This window comes from Crotalus tigris, unplaced genomic scaffold, assembly GCF_016545835.1.
Source record: "Crotalus tigris isolate CLP2741 ecotype Arizona unplaced genomic scaffold, ASM1654583v1 scf7180000018073.2002930, whole genome shotgun sequence".
NCBI lineage: Eukaryota > Metazoa > Chordata > Lepidosauria > Squamata > Viperidae > Crotalus > Crotalus tigris.
Window position 1 is genome coordinate 1,514,789 of NW_024096808.1, and position 12,742 is coordinate 1,527,530.

Here is a 12,742-nt window from a genome sequence, read left to right on the forward strand (position 1 = left end):
GCTGATTTTTTGTCATGTTTTCTGTACAGCAAATAAAATAATATTGGAGTTCAAGCTATTATTCCCTGGTTCCTTTGCTTTTTTTGCTTTGTTACAGGAAAGCTGGACGAAAGAGGGGGAGCGATAGAGAAAGTGAGAGTAGTTGCTGGAGCCATTTGCTGGAAGCAGGCCAGGGAGAGGGAGAGGGAGAGGGAGAGGGAGGGAGAGAGGGAGGGAGAGAGGGAGGGATTGAGAGAGTATTAATTCCCTCATTGGAGTAAGTTAGGCAGAGGGAGAGTTAGGGAAGAATTTGACATGCATCTTCTAGTGGGGGGGCTAAGGGGTTTTTTCTTTATAGGATCAGCTGGGGGAGATAAAAAGGGATTACATGGAGTGAGGTCAGAGAGGGTCGAGGAGAGCGGACAAGGGAGGCCTCTGCCAACACCAGAGACAGGCTGACATAGTTTTAGGCAAGTTGCTGTCACCAGAGACTGACCGCCATTGTTGTAGGCAAATTGCCATCACCAGAGGCTGATTAACATCGTTCTGGGCAAGTTGTTGTCATTAGAAATTGTACCATTCTGAGCCAGCTGATCGAAGAGAGAGTAAGAAGCTGGGGTTTTCGTGTTTGCTTTTTTTGCGTCATTACAGGCAAGCTGGACGAAAGGGGGAGCGATAGAGTGAGAGTCATTGCTGGAGCCGTTTACTGGAAACAGGCCAGGCAGAGAGAGAGGGTGAGAGTGGCTGGTTGGAGCTTTTTGCTTGAAGCAGGCCAGGCAGAGAGAGAGAGAGTGAGGGATGGGGAAAGGTGAAGTTTTATTGTTTCTTTCTCTTTCGTTGCGGGCAGGCCAGAGGGAGAGAGGGTAGTTTGGGGAGTTTTAATACCCTCGGAATAAGTTAGGCAAAGGGAGAGTTAGAGAAGAGTTTGACATACATCTTTTAGTAGGAGGTAAGGGTTTTTTTCCTTTGTAGGATCAGTTGGGGGAGATAAAAGGATTACATGGAATGAGGTCAGAGAGGGGCGAGAAGAGCAGACAAGGGAGCCTTCTGCCAGCGCCAGAGATTGGTAGCCATCGTTCTTGGCAAGTTGTTGTCATAAAAGACGGATTAACATCGCCCTGGGCAAGTTGTTGCCACCAGAGACTGGCTGCCATTGTTTTAGGCAAGTTGCTGTCACCAGAGACTAACCTCCATTGTTCTGGGCAAGTTGTTGCCACCAGAGACTGACCTCCATTGTTCTAGGCAAATTGCCATCACCAGAGGCTGATTAACATTGTTCTGGGCAAGTTGTTGTCATTAGAGATTGACTACCATCTTCCCTGTAAGTTCTTATTGCTTGAGATCAACCACCATCATCCCAAGTGAGTCACCGTCAAGAGAGAGAGACCATGTGCATGGCTGCTGATCATGATTGAATACCACCGTGTGACGTGCTCTGTTAGGCAGAGATGCCAACATGAGAGATCTCTTTGACCTGGTGGCCACTTGGAGGGGAGGTCGGGAGGGCCCGGAGTTAAGCAGTCCTTATGGGGGTGGCACTACATATACATGCAGGAACTATAGGGACTTTTCTTAGATTATATTGATTACTTCTTGGCCTTCCTGACTACTATGGAAAACACTAACTTGTATAACTGCTTAACCGGGATTCTATCTTTTAGAAAGCCATACATTTGTTTTCTTAAAGACAAGAGATTGGGTGGGGTATAGCTGTATAATTTTGGGGCAGTGGACAGTGTTTTTGTGCCAACTTTTTCTACTTTTGATGTCCCTGCAAAAAACAATGCTTACTTTCCTTTTTTTACTTGAATGTAATAAAAGTGATTAATAGTTTAAAACAGTATACATATGGAAAAGGCTGCTGGAAAAAGAAATCTAAATCAGAATATCTTGAATACAAAATGATTGGCTGGGGTAACTACATTTTCTTGCAAGAGTTGCCCTATGGTTTAAACTAAATGTTTATTTTTACAGAAGTCTTTCCCCCCAAGATGACAGGAGGCCACTGCAAGCCTCCTTATCTTGTCTTCCTCACCCTATCATACCTTTTAGGCTGTTTAATTTATATAGTATTTTTTATTTTGTTTCTATTTAGTCAAATAGATAGGAGAAGCAGCCCATTTTACTCCACTGAGATGAATCCTCTGAGCCACTACATCTTACAACCATAAATCCAAAGCTGCCTATTTAAAGGAGAAACATGCAATACTTGTATTGAGGCATCAGATTAAAGATATTAAAGCAATCTGGATGTTTCCCACCCGGATGATGTTCTGAAAATCTGGGGAAACGTGATAATGCAGGAAGCGGGTGGTTGTTGAGCCCTATTAGTTTTTTTTCTTTGGTGCATTGGTTCATACCTAATCAGCTATTCCTAAGTCATATAAATGGGAAACAATCCAATACCTCCCACCTATTTTTTTTTTTTTCAGATCTCCACTCTGGTGTGAGTTAAATTTAGCCCGAGGGTTCTTAAAAGCTGACTTAGCATTTGGGATTACTTTTAATCTGCAATTTGAATGGTGTGTAATGATCTGCCTCGTTATTGGTTCAGATGTATTGAACCACTAATTGCCACTACCTGATGGAATAAATGTCAATGATCTGAGGAAACTACTATCATAAGACCGAAATTAGGTGTTCAGCTCTGCGTGCTTCAAAACATGTGACTAAGTAGTACGCATGTAATGCTGCCCAGATACGTATAAAATGGAGTGTATGTTCTCCAGACACAGGAATATAGTGTGCTTTTCTAATGCAAAATAGTCCTCTGTAAATCATGTGTTGCTTGTAATGAATTTTAAAAGGCAGGAACAGTGTGAAAGGATCAAAGAGGTCTGCTTGACTGAAACATGGTATGTTTACTGTGGCTCTCCTTTAGCAATGAGTTCTCCCTAGAATTTTGGAGGATGATAGAATTGATTTAAAGTATAGATAAAGGTGACCAACATTGTTAGGCAGTATTTTTGCTTGCTATTGCATAAAAAAGAACTATAATTTGATTGTTGTCAGAACTTGGATACATTTCATAGACCAATAATAATGAATATTATGAAATAAAGCAGGTACTTTAAATATTCAGGAAGAGAAAACTTTAGATTATAGTTTAAAATTCCAAAATAACTTTAAATTAATTGGGGACTTGTTACTTTTTAAAACATTTAAATTAAACAAACCTTTGGTAAAAAAAAAATTACCAAACCTTAAAAAAAATCCTTTTTGGTTCCCAGGTGCTACAGTACATGTACAATGTAATTATACTGTTTTAATGAGACAGTATAATTAGGGGTGGTTTCATTAGGTACTTTTGGGGGGAGGGAGCATTTTTAGTATATGAATTCTATTCAAAAGCCTAATCCATCCTATTCTATTCAAAAGCCTAATCCATCCTATGACATTGTTAGTAGAAGTAGTGTATACCTTTTTTTAATGAAAATTATCAGCACTTTTGATCAGTGACGTCATCAAAGTAAACAAGCCCACGTGCTGATTACGTCAACAAGGACCTGAGTTATACAGTTTCATTGAAGAGAACAAACTTATAAAACCTTGTTATTGCAGATTCTGCAAAACATCAAATGGTAAGTAAATATATATATATATATAATTAAGAAAACAGTATTTTGATTGGTTGAAACAGCTAGCCTAAATCTACCTTATTTCCTGCTTTAGAAACACAATTTAATCAAAACTCACTAGTCACATTTGCTAAACTAGAACTGTATAACTCAGGTCCTTTTCTTATTCTGCGCCCACGCTTGGGTGGTTTGGGGGTCAAATTTACATCAAACAAATCTCCATCAGAGGCTGCCATCTTCAAAAGACTGCTGGGGTTAAATCGCTAGCTGTTCAGGCCTGCCCACACAAACTCCCCTGCCCCTTGCAATGACACGCCCTTGAGCATTGCGCATGCCCAGATCACGGGGAGCATGACATGCCCGGGCATGTCCCTGCCCGCGCAAACTCCCCTGCCCCTTGCAATGACACGCCCTTGAGCATTGCGCATGCCCAGATCACGGGGAGCAAACTCCCCTGCCCCTTGCAATGACACACCCTTGAGCATTGCGCATGCCTAGATCACGGGGAGCATGACATGCCCGGGCACGTCCCAAACAAGGCCTAACCCCCCTTTTTTTACTAGCAGACAGACAGAAACACACATGGCTGCTTGCTGCTTGCCTCTTGTGAGCCTGGTTGGCTGCTTGCCTCTTGTGAGCATTTTAATTCCTGTTAATATTCCTTGTCTTTTGCTATAGTGGGAAGGCGGGCAGAATAAATTTTATTCAGGGTACAAATGGCAAAATATGTGTGTTTAGATTTTTTACAAAGGTAAAAACCAGCTGTGGGTTTTAAAAGGGGCTGTGTTTGTTTGTTTTTCCCCCTGCATTCGAGGAAATGCTTTTAAAACCACCTAGACATAAATACCTTTTAGAAAAAAATATCTTTTAGAAAAAAGGGGTTAAATGCAGGCTCTGGCTGCCTTTCAGGGGCTTCTTTTTCCCCAGCTTTTGAGGCACTGATTTTTAAAACTCCACAAAAATTAAAAGCATCGTTAGGCTAGAATGATTAGAAATAAAAAGCCTTTTTTTATTTTTTATTTCACAGCTCCCCAAAGTAGGGCTTGTTTCCCAAAAACACAGGCCTCTGCTAATTATTCACTTAGCTCTTTTTGGTTTTGAATGTCCATAGAAATAGTCTAGGGTTAACAGCTCCCCAAAGTAGGGCTTGTTCCCCAAAAACACAGGCCTCTGCTAATTATTCACTTTACTTAGCTCTTTTTGGTTTTGAATGTCCATAGAATTAGTCTAGGGTTAACCTAATCATGTACCCAGAGGGTTGACTGCCAATCTTGATGGGATTAGGCCAAAACGTCACATCCGGAGGGTGGGGGCTGAGCACGTCACTTCCTTTTAGGGCTGTGCCCTGTTGACGTAATCAGCACGTGGGCTTGTTTACTTTGATGACGTCATTGATCAAAAGTGCTGATAATTTTCATTAAAAAAAGGTATACACTACTTCTACTATTGTTTCCTATGTCAAACTGGTAAGAAATTATGTTGACACTATTTGGAATATGCCACTGAATCACTGTGGAATGATCCTGCGTGTCACTGGGGAAGCTACTGAAGAAAAGATGTGCAGATTGGATGTTCCTAACTTGAATTAGCAAGAAACTAACATGGATGTGAGGCATATATCTGAGTGATCTGTGACAGAATTTTCAAATCCCAATTGTTTGGCAGTACCAAGTGTTAAACTTTTTTAAATCTAAAATTAGAGCGATAACATTTTGTAAAACCATAAACATGAGCCCGGTTAAATTCTGTTTTTAAAAATAAATTCCTTAATTGTAATTACAAACTATACTCAGAGACACTATAGTTTTGTTCTTTGGCTTTAAACAAATTATCAAGAATTAAGGAATGGGGAAATATTATAGTTTATATTATATACTATTTTTTGAAACCTTTATTTCCAAGTACACATTTTATTAATATTGAACAATATTAAAATTAAATTTTTAGTATACTGTGCAAATGCCATTCCCACATAAATAAATGCAGAACTCAATACATGAAAGTGTAGGGAAATGCTATAATTGCTCTTAGAGAAACAGCACTTGGAATACGAACAGCTTAATGTAATGTATGGCTATTTTGATCATGCTCATTCTTGAATGTATATTTAATGTTACACCTGTTCCTAAATAATCTGTTTCTTCCTAGTGAATTGTGAAGACATTAAGGCAGCAGAGATATTATGCTTGTGTTGACATATCTGAAGATATATTTCTTTTAATATCACCAATAATTTAAGTGGCTGACATACAAACTGGTCAGAAGAAAACCAATCCTTTGCACATGATTAGCAAAATGAAGACATTGTGGAATGTTGCTAGTGACTAAGAATGGGTGGTTTCTTAGAAAAAATTCTGTATTTCCAATTTGGCAAGTACTTCTAGATGTGCATAGATTGGGCTATACATCACTTGTAAAGGCAGCTGCTTGAAACACAATTCTATTTATTTTATTTGCTGTATATTCTTGCAATGCAGGAGGTTATATAAATAAAGTGCAGTGTATAAACACTGTAAACTAAATAACAAACAGAAGCTGTGTGTATGAAGCAGTGCCTTTACTTGTGGCAATTTTAGTTATTCCATTTCAACTCCAACTATGTTTCATAGAAACTGTTGCTGTATTATTTGGCATTAGCCTTGAACCAGCACTATAGGCAGTCCTTGACTAAGGATCAAAATTGGGATTGAAACTTTCATTATTAAATGAGGCAAATAAGTGAGTCATGCCCAATTTTATGATCTTTTTGCCATGGTTGTTAAGTGAACCATGCAGTCATTAAGCAAATCCAGTTTCCCCAATTGACTTTGCTTGTTGAAATTCGACTGGGAAGGTCGCAAATGGCAATCATATGACCCTGGGATGCTGCAGGTTGAGGATTACCAGTGCTAATTCAGTCCCTCATGTGGTTAGGTGTTGTGTCCTGATCCTGCAAAGGCAGGCTTGGGACGTTGCAACAGTCCCAGGCAGTTGCAAGCTGCCCGGGACCAGACTGGCTGGCGCCAGCACTCGCACACATGCGTGAAGTGCAAAGCGCACCAAATGTTGCCGTTTGGCCCGGGGATTGCCTTTAAGAGAAGCAGAGAGGCTTGTGTGCCTCGGCGTTGTAACGGGGCTACTGAACAACAATAAAGAGGCTCCTGAAACTACCAAAGGCTTCGTGACGTTATTGCCATTCGCTGAGGATGCAACACTGGCGACGAAGGTGGGATGCCTTACAATTTACTCAAACAATTGTAAGCTTACCCTGGAGTCCTGAAGCAGCAGGAAACAGCGTTAAACTCAGCAACTGCCTGCCAATACAGCAAGCGTTGGAGGTAAGCTGGCTGATAGACCCTTCCTGTACTACTGGAAAATGGCAAAGATAGGAAGACTTTCCGAGTTCGATGTTACGCATCCGGAAAGATGGGAGTCTTATGTGGCCAGAGTAGAGAATTATCTCAAGGTAAATCAAGTGAGAGAAGATGGCTTAAAGGCCGCCACCCTGCTGTGTGTTTGTGGTCAAGGTGCATTTGAGATCGCTGAAAATCTAGTAGCACCTGCACCTCTAGAATCTGTTACCTATACAGATTTAAAGAAATTGCTAAAGGAACATTTCCAGCCCAAGTTGTCTGTCATTGCTTGGCGCCATACTTTTGAACAGAGGGATCAACGGGCTGGTGAATCAGCTGAAGAGTACATTGCTGCATTGAGAAGAGCAGCTAAGCCTTGTGAGTTTAAAGACTTAGAAGAAAGGCTGAGAGATAGATTTGTATGTGGACTGAGACACAGAGACGTGCAACAGAGACTTTTTGCCAAAGAAGACTTATCACTCCAAGATGCCTTGAGAGAGGTTACTGAAGAAGAGGCAGCAGGTGGGGCAATCAAGAATATGAGGCCTATCAGAAGTACTCCAGAAGCTGTGTCCGTGCACCAGGAGGGAGTCCAAAGGAGCTCGGAAGAGGATCCTGATTAAGAAGTAGACCGTCTCTACCCAACAAAAGAAGGGAAGCAGAAAGAAGACAAAGAAAAGTCTTCAGCTGTCCCCAAATGCTTTGGGTGTGGAGGTCGCCACAAGAGGACCAACTGCAGGTTTCGATCTGCTATCTGTAGAGCATGTGGGAAGCAAGACCACATTGCAGCTGTGTGTCTGGGCCATCAGATGGTACAACCCTGAGAAGAATTGCGCCTGAAAGGTACCAGGGTCCCCAGCCAAAACAGGGTGGGTTTCTGTGCTTCATGAAGAAGCATTTATAGGACAGGCACATAAAAGCCTATCAAGAAGAAACTGTCACTTAAGGTGAAGTTGCAAGGAGTTCCATTGGTCATGGAACTAGACATTGGGTCTGCACTTTCAATCATTTCCATACACACATTCAGAAAGATTTGTTCTGGTAGTGGATTTCAGGCCAAGCTTAGGCCTTCTGATATAGTGTTAACAGACTTTCAAAACTCCAGAGTGTGTGTTAAGGGGGAGGCCACCCTTAACATACAGTATAAGGATTTTGAAGGTCCATTAGATGTATTGATAGTGGGGGGTGAGCGTACGAGTCTCATAGGACTCAATTGGTTTGAGGCCTTGGGAATACATGTTACAGGGCTCAATAGCTTGCAAACAGTAGATCTACAGGAAGTCTGCAAAGAATTTGCAGATGTTTTCAGCCCAAAGCTGGGCACATACAAAGGGCCCCCTGTGTCCTTAAAACTAGACCCCACTGTCACTCCTATCAGAGTAAAAGCAAGAAGGGTTCCTTTTGCTTTAAAAGGGAAAATTGATGCTGAATTGGACAAATTGATTCAGCAAGGAGTCTTAGAACCTGTTGACTCCTGTCCTTGGGAAACTCCCATAGTCATGCCTCTTAAGGCTAATGGGGACATTCGCATCTGTGCAGATTACAAATGCACTCTAAATAAGGCATTGCAACAACATGCCTATCCTGTACCTGTAGTCAGTCATATTCTGGCCTTCCTCAAGGGGGGGGGCGTGTTTTTGCAAAGCTTGACCTAGCTCAGGCTTATCAACAGTTGCCTGTTGATGAAGCTGCTGCTGTAGCACAAACCATTGTAACCCACAGGGGGGCATTCAAAGTAAAAAGGCTACAGTTTGGAGTAAATGTGGCCCCTGGAATTTTCCAAAGCATAATGGAAAATACACTGAGGGGTATACCAGGGGTTTGCCCCTATTTTGATGATGTCTTAATTGCTGGAGATTCCACTCAAAATTTAGCTGAGAGATTGAGGGCTGTTCTGCTGCGGTTCCAGAAAACGGGCCTCAAACTCAAGAAGGACAAATGTAAAATTGGGGTGACTTCTACAGATTTTCTGGGATTCAAAATTGATGCCAATGGGATTCATCCTGCTGAGTCCAAATTAAAGGCTATCATGCATGCTCCTAGGCCTAAGTCGAAGGCCGAACTACAAGCTTTTCTGGGCCTTTTGAAATTCTATAATTCATTCATTCCTAACAAGGCTAATGTAGCTGAACCACTTCATAGGCTTCTGGACAAACAGGCAGCGTGGCAGTGGTCACAAACACATGAAGCAAGCTTCAATGAGGTTAAGGCCTTACTCACATCTAACAATGTGCTTGCCCATTTTAATGAAACTCTTCCTGTGTGCATCGCTTGTGATGCTTCTCCTTATGGGGTGGGAGCAGTACTCAGCCACCTTAGGCCGGATGGAACTCAGGTTCCTGTTGCATATTACTCCAGAACCTTGTCTTCTGCTGAGCGAAACTACGCCCAGATAGACAGGGAGGCTTTAGCTGTTGTTGCTAGAATTAAAAAATTCCATGATTTTTTGTATGGCAGACATTTCACGGTCTTTACTGACCATAAGCCTTTGTTGGGGCTGTTTACCACAAACAAACAAACTCCCCATATCATCTCCCCCAGAATGCTGCGATGGTCAATCTTTCTGTCAGCCTATGATTTTTTTCTAATTCACAAACCTGGGAAAGAAATGGGCCATGCTGATGGCCTCAGTAGATTACCCCTGCAAGTAGTAGAGGCTGATCCTGCCCCTGCCATTAACATCCTTTCAATTCAGGCGTTGCCTGAGTCACTGTTAAATGCCAGGGATGTGGCTGCTGAATCTGCCACAGATCTCACACTCTCCCATGTCTTATCTTGGGTTTTGTCTGGATGGCCAGAGAGTTGTCCTGGCATGAGTTTCAGAGTTTCTGGCTTAAGAGGAACGAGTTATCCACTTTCCAGGGTTGTCTGCTGTGGGGCAGCAGAGTTGTCATTTCTACCTCAATGAGGTCTAGGGTCTTAGGTTCCCTTCACGAGGGTCATCCTGGCATTGTATGCATGAAGGCGCTTGCGCGCAGCCATTTGTGGTGGCCTGGGTTAGACAAGGAAATTGAAGCTAAGGTGCACACATGCCACCTTTGTCAGAGCTCATGCCCAGAAATGCCCCAGGCTCCTGTGCATAGATGGGAGGAAACACAGTCTCCATGGTCTAGGGTGCACATCGATTACACTGGGCCCTTTCAGGGTCAATTCTTCTTGGTCCTGGTTGATAGCCATTCAAAATGGCTTGAGTTTGTACCTGTCTCTTCCACCACCACTGCAAAGACTATTCAAGTACTGAGGGGGATTTTTGCTGCACATGGGCTTCCGGATGTTTTGGTGTCTGACAATGGCCCTCAATTCACCTCTTCCGAATTCCAAGCTTTCTTACAGGCCAACATGATTCGTCATGCCACCTCTGCACCCTTCCACCAATGGTATGGCTGAACGGATGGTCCGCATCACCAAGGATGCTTTAAAGAGACTGACATATGGGGACTGGCATCACAGGTTGGCAGACTTTCTACTTGCTTACCGCACCACACCTTCAACTTCTACTGGGAGAAGTCCGGCTGAACTTCGCTGGGGGCACAAACTGACTACTAAGCTTGACTGGTTGCATCCGGACAGACTGCCTTCTAAGTTTACACAACCCAGGGCACCAAGGCAATTGCTAGTGGGTGCCCCAGTATGGACCTGTAATTACGGGCCAGGTCACTTGTGGGTCCCTGCCATAGTATGCAAGGTTACAGGTCCCTTGTCTTACGAGGGTCGTATCCTGCGACAGCATATCGACCAGCTGCGTATGAGAATGGACTCACCTTCAAAGACTCCTGGGTCTTTTCCAGGGGGGGAGGGGGGCCTCTATGGGCAAAGGGAAAGATGTGGGCAGCAGTCAGACACCAACAGAGAGGCCACCGACGGCCTATTTCAAGATTCCGTGAGTGCTCTGAACAGGAATTCATGGGAACCAGCTAGAACACAGGCACCAGTGCCTACTCCAGCCAGGGAGTCACCCTGGGGGCATAATCATTACACCAGCACCATTCAGCACTCCAGCCTGGGAAAATAACCGGGAGCATCCTAATAACTCACACATTGCAAGAGAGCTGGCACACACTCCATCTAGTTGGCCCAACACTGCCACTGTTCCCAGGAAGGGGGATTCACATAGGGAGGTGGTTGGAGGGCCCAATCCCATATTCTGACACCTCCAGCATAACAGAGGGGGCAACTGAGTTTTGGGACAGTACTGAGATTCCAGACAGCCCTACTATGGAACTGGGGAGTGGAGGAAGGCAGCCTTATGATAGGTCTAGGGTAGACCTGGGAGGATCTACAGAGTTGCCCAACAGTGACAGCCTTCTAGAAGGGCCAGAGAGCCTGCAACTAGGCAGGTCAACCAGGTTATGGAGAGAACAAAGTCCTGGCCTGATGAGCCCGGTAGGCAAGCAAGCAGGCCAGGCAACAGGGCACGGTCCATGGGGACCACCAGGGTCAAAGAAAGGGGGCGAACACATAGCACCCCCCGGACAAGATGTGCTTGGAGGTTCTCAGGGAATTCGGAGATCACAGAGAGCTAAAAGATTTCCTAAATATGTTGAAGATTTTGTAACTCTGCTGGCAAAGCAGAAACAGTAAGAGGGTATTCCTGTGAAAGGTTGGAAATATGGAACACTGAGAAATGAAGCCCAAAATTACAGTTTGGTATCAAGGAGCTAGTGTGGCTCCCACACTCATGTTAAGATCGCGTGTAACTATTCATGTAGTTGTAGTTTTAGCCGGGGGGGAAGGGGTGTTGTGTCCTGAGCCTGCAAAGGCAGGCTCGGGACGTTGCAACAGTCCCAGGCAGTTGCAAGCTGCCCTGGACCAGACTGGCTGGCGCCAGCACTCGTGCGCATGCGTGAAGTGCGAAGCGCGCCAAATGTTGCCGTTTGGCCCAGGGATTGCCTTTAAGAGAAGCAGAGAGGCTTGTGTGCCTTGGCGTTGTAACGGGGCTACTGAACAACAATAAAGAGGCTCCTGAAACTACCAAAGGCTTCGTGACATTATTGCCATTCGCTGAGGACTCAACATTAGGTATTGTAAGAACCATTTTTAGCAGCTTCAACTTTCAAGATACGATTGTGTTCCAGAGTTTTCTATCCTCTGTGACAGATTTCACACATCACACTAAAGTCCTGTTTGCTTACTGTGTGTTTAATAAATGACTAATTAGCTGGATTCACACAATATGCTAAATCATGAGCCATGTTTACGTACAAGAGTAACAAGATTCACACAAAGCACGTGGGGATCTGATATCTGCAGCTCAGGGCCAAGTCAACACAATGTTACAAAGATCACTAAACTGATCTTTCAACTGATAAATAGGTAACCTATTTACAGTACGCAAACAATAGCAGAAGGAGAAAATATTTTACAATACAGAATGTCCCTGATCACACAGTTGTAGTACCCAGAATCAGCACATAGGCACAAATCAAAAAGATCTATAAAGTTAATAAAAGATAAATTAGAATGGACTTACAGTTTTTGCACCATAGCACAGCCGTAAAATTGTGGAGCTTTGTTAACCCTCAGAAGATAGCTGGTGAGAACACCCAGTGTACCACTTTTAGGATATGGCAATATCAGAGTATCACCAGTCACCTAGCAAGGTGTCAAAAGCATGACAAAAAAAGAGGAAACTTAGTGACTGTTCAAAGTTACAATGGCACTGAAAAAAGTGACTTATGACCGCTTTAGCATTCCCAGGGTCACATGATTTACATTTGGATGCTTGGCAACTGATTCATATTTATGATGGCTGCAGTGTCTCAAGATCATGGATCCCCTTTTGCAATCTTTTGACAACCAAAGTCAATGGGGAAACCAGATTCACTTAAAACCTTTTATATCAGGGGTGTCAAA